General features: G+C 28.0%; 1 pseudogene; it reads right to left on the bottom strand.

Annotated features, from left to right (window-relative positions):
• Positions 1-4136: 4136 nt before the first annotated feature.
• Positions 4137-4257, bottom strand: LOC132937707 (5S ribosomal RNA; annotated as a pseudogene).
• Positions 4258-5040: the final 783 nt, after the last annotated feature.

Raw genomic sequence — 5040 nt, 5'->3', positions numbered from 1 at the left:
AAAAATGAAAACGAATTTGCACCTTTCCGAAAACAAAAACGGAAAATCATATATAGGCGTTGGCCTTAAAAAAACATAGATATACCTTAAGAAAAAAATGATTAATTTTTAACATTTGTTTTGTTTGAATGGACAATTTAGGTGCCAATTCCCCGATTCATTGGCGTCATTTTGGAAGGGGCAAGGAAAGCATTGTCACTGTCTGATTTTAAAAGCAGCCCGATGTGTCGGTGCCCGGTTGTTTTCGATTAATCATTACTTCATTAGCGCAAAAACATACTTTTATGTATAGGAAAATATTATATTATGTAGGTTCTAACCAATTTTTGTCACAATGGTGAATTGGTAATTATTGATTAATAGTTGGAATATAATATAGACGCATATGCGTTGACGTGCATGAAAGTTGGTAATAGTACCTAAATGTGTGTCTTATGAAGGAAAATAAACATAATATGTTCTTTCGAGCGGTCACCTGTTGTTTTATAAAATACCTATGTTGGGCTGGTCAAAAATGTTGCTCTATTAAAAACTAAAATGACACCACTGTGCATCCTATTATAAGAATACCAATATGTAGATGTGAGTAGGTTATTTTTATTCGTTTCTATGGTGATAAACAAAGCGTCAAAACGTTAGAAATAAAAATTCCATTTTTAGCGGTTTTTTGTAATTTGTCGGTGGTTTTACCCATGGAAATTAATAACTATTGATAAAATCGAAAAATGACCTTTCTAAAGTAGGTACCATCTTGATCCAATTTTCTAAAAGATAAGATACGATATGTTGAAATCAAAGCACTCCTTCTGGTAGAAGTTTTGTATAAAGGATAAAAAAAATAAACACCATTGTAAAACCAGAATCTAAAATGCAGCTTCATTTAAGTTAGAATACCTATAATTGTATTTGACAACGCCACTAAGGATACTGAATTTATTAGAATACGTCATAACGGATTAAAGGGCCTCGCTATGGCTTTTATTTAAAGGGAATCAACAGACAATTACTAATCTCGGCATCGCAGATATAGACATCTATATAATATAATATTGTCTAAGTCATAAAATATGATTATTATTTATTAACAGTACTCGGGACTTGTCACTAAATCATTTGCTTATTTTTACGTTTATTGACATAAAATGTGGCAGAGTGCTATAAAAGTGTATGTAATAATACAACACGTTCAGTTATGGAGTTTTTTTTTCTATTTTCAACGATTTTTGAAAATTATGCTTATTTCCAGTTTTTCTAATTATTTTTGCTTTTTTGCATATCCCTGCTTAATTGTGATTTATGATGACACACGCCCCTAACAAAAACCTAAATATTTTAGTTAATTTCTGTTCTTTTTGTTTTTACTTAAGGTTAAAGCTATATTCTATTTTAAAATATAAAATATTTTTTTATTGATTTTTCAATGAAACCAATGTTATTTAGTATATATATACTAATTTACTATAACTGTAACTATTACTGTCCAAAAACAGAACACAGCAACTACCACTTTTAATATTTTGCAGGAGAGTTAGTTTACTAAACTGATAATTTTTGTTTATAATTTTTGATAACGAGGTATAGAAATTTTTTATGTAATAATTTATATAGTGTGTTTTGGATCTTGAAAAAACCTTGTTATACAAAGACTATGGTAGTTACTTGTTACTAAATCATAAGCTTAAGGCGCATTCACAGCTACGTCGTGTGTCGTGTCGTGCGAGGGGTTGGTTATTATATGGTTACGACTGGTAACCAATATGGTTTAAAAGTTGAGCAGTAGTCAATTCTTGGTATACTCAGTTGCACCTTGGTTATTACATGATACCAAACAAGGAATATCCAATCACAATACGATTTGATCGACATGACACGACACACGATGCAGCTGTGAATCCGGCTTAATGGTAATATTGCAAAGAGGTTAGAATAAAAAAAATCAAAAATTTAACAAAGAACATATTCATTATGTAAAAAAGTCAGTGTTTCGTTTTTGGGCATCCGTGTTGTCTATAGCCCTATCAAAATTATTAAGAAGTGTAAATATAGATTTTCGCCCATATTTTCATGTTATTATACTATATTATACCATACGTCTATACACATTACACATTAGTTTTTCACTGATTATTCCTAATGATTATTTTGAAACTTGACTGTTGTAATAATTTGTTATTTTTGTAAAAGCACTTTCAAATTTTTCCATTTCTTTTTTTTTATAAAACGGAATTTGTGACCACTGTTTTTTTTCTTTTTGTGGTCCATGAAATAAAATTGTAACATTTTATGTTAGAAATACTTTAAGTAAACTATGCAACACAAATATGTATACCTTATTTAGTTCCACTAATTATATATTCCATCGTATTCAAATAATATTAATTTTAAGCCAATTAAAAACAATAATACATGGTTATACATTTTTTATAAGCGTTAGCCAGTACCTACTGGGGATGTTGAGTTCAGCATTTACATAATTAAAATATATTGCATAATATCTACAACTAGAAAATATTATATACCTACTTAAGGACATTTTTTTGATTGCCACTAGTTGAGAAACACTGGTCTAGAGTCTAGTCTCATTATAGTTATACATTGTTGATTGTACGACGTCTGATAACATATCGAGTGTATTTAATATGCAATATTTAATATTATTTGTATATAATAATATACTTAAGAAGTTTCAAGCACCCACGAATTATATTTTTAAATTATAACACAAAACTAAAACCGTTCTTCTTCGTTTAAACATTTAATTTCGTCCAAAATTGCACTTCAAATAAAAATAGAAAACTCTGTTTATTTTTTAGATGTTTTGGTTACAGTATGACCTTGTAACAATATATCAGAAGCCTTGCATTACATTTTCACCCTTTTTTACACAACAAACAAAATTTTATTTTTAGAAAAAAAACTAAAAAAATTGAAAACTGAAAATGTCCGTAAACAGCTAAAAAAGAGTCAAATTATTTTCAAAATTTTATCATGCATAGAAAATGCTAATACAAACATTCAGTGAAATTTTCAAGTACCTACAGTCAGTCATTCGTTTTTTAATTGTTACATGTTTCAATTGTTACATGAGATATCGAGTGAATATCTAATGTTGTAAAAATATGAATTTCAAACGCTCATAAAAATTTAATTTGACGTTCTTGTAGACATTTTTTTTTTTGATAAAGGTAGACAAACTTATAGATAATCTTGTATTACATTTTCAAATCTTAAATTTAAACAGAAATATTTTTATGAATTCTCAACTCAAAATAATTAGCTAATTTTCGTGATTTTTCTGTATTTTATCAATATTTGAACTTTAAATGCTTATAAATAAAAACTGTGACTAAGGATTTTTAATTTTTTTCATCTGCCTTTGAAACAATAACCTAGGCGCCTTCTATTAAATTTTCAAGCTTTTTTACTCAACAGATAAAATTTTATTGATATTTATAGAAAAAAAAACTAAAAAATGGAAACTGAAAATGTCCGTAAACAGCTCAAAATATTTGGAAAATGTTATGGTGTATAGAAAATGCTAATATAAATATTCAGACAAAATGCATGTAGAGTTTTAGAGTTGCACCAAAAACCAAAATCGATTTTCTCGAAAACAGATTTTGCGTTAAAATTCCCGTTTTTTCTTAATTTTTCTTTTGTTTTTCACGTCGCGTTTGAAAACTACTGAGGACATTTTTCTTTTGACCCCCCAAAAGTATGACAGACACAAAAAAAAATTTTAAAAAATTTAAAAAATTTAAAAAAAAACACACATCATTTAAAATCAATTCATTCATCGCTTCGCTCAGAATCTTAAATATTACAAAATGTTTAGATTAATACATTTTAAACTATTTCCTAATTATACCCCAATTCTATAGGTACACACCGTAAATCACTACGGTAATTAGGTAAGTAGGTTCATGATATAAAAATATGCTATATTATATTAATAATAACCATATATTATATATTTTTTGTGATGACAGACACAAAAAAAAACACACATCATTGTAAAATTAATACATTCAGAATCTAAAACTTATAAGCTTTTATGTAAAAAATGAAAAAATATCTAAAGTAGTATAGGTAATAATTAATTAGTATTATAATATAATGTGAAAATAAAAGAAAAATGCCAACGGCACGTAGTGTTTTCCCAAGCGGTCACCCATCCAAGTACTAACTACGCCCGACGTTGCTTAACTTGAGTGATTGGACGAGAACTGGTGTATTCAACGTGGTATGGTCGTTGGCGAAAATTTATGTATCTGACTGCATATTATAATAATATTATGTGTCTGATACCGGCAAAGATGTAAATTAAGGAATTAACGTAAATGACTAGTCATTATTCAATAACGATAATACATTCGATCAAATTAGACAGTAGGTATACGATATTGATTATTAACTAGGAAATAATGCTATAATGTAATAACGTCCATTATTTTCAGGCAATGATGCATTTAGAAATATTTCCTAGGTAATGACGATAACTCCGGGCTTTTTCAGACATAATTGATAAAAATGTTTAATCAATATTTAAATCAAAAATCTATTGTAAACATTAGGTACCTACATAAAAATCATTATTGTATAAACCTTTATAGATTAAAATACAAATTGTATGTTTCTATGGGATACAATCATAATGGTGCACAAACGTATAAAGTTGTTATATTTAAATTTATAAATATCAACTATTGATCTCAGTATCTCAGTATAGGTACATGTTAATTACGTTATATAAATTCAATATTTTCACTTTTTGAGCATTTGACATTTTAGGTTCTAAGCGTTTGAATAAATATATTGGTTTTACAATGATGTGTGTGTTTTCTTCTGTGTGATCATCAACTTTTAGGGTAGTAAAAATGCTCCGATTTACTATAGTAAACTATATACTTACGACGCATCTTTTCTGATATATGTACCTAAGTGAATAAAGTTATTGCATTCCGGAGGTCAAAATTGAAAATTCTCAGTATTTTTCGAAATTTTCAAATTGGGGAGGGGAAAATTCTGCAGCCCCCAAAT

Source organism: Metopolophium dirhodum, chromosome 1, assembly GCF_019925205.1.
Source record: "Metopolophium dirhodum isolate CAU chromosome 1, ASM1992520v1, whole genome shotgun sequence".
NCBI classification, from domain to species: domain Eukaryota; kingdom Metazoa; phylum Arthropoda; class Insecta; order Hemiptera; family Aphididae; genus Metopolophium; species Metopolophium dirhodum.
This window is presented reverse-complemented; position numbering and strand designations above follow the sequence as displayed.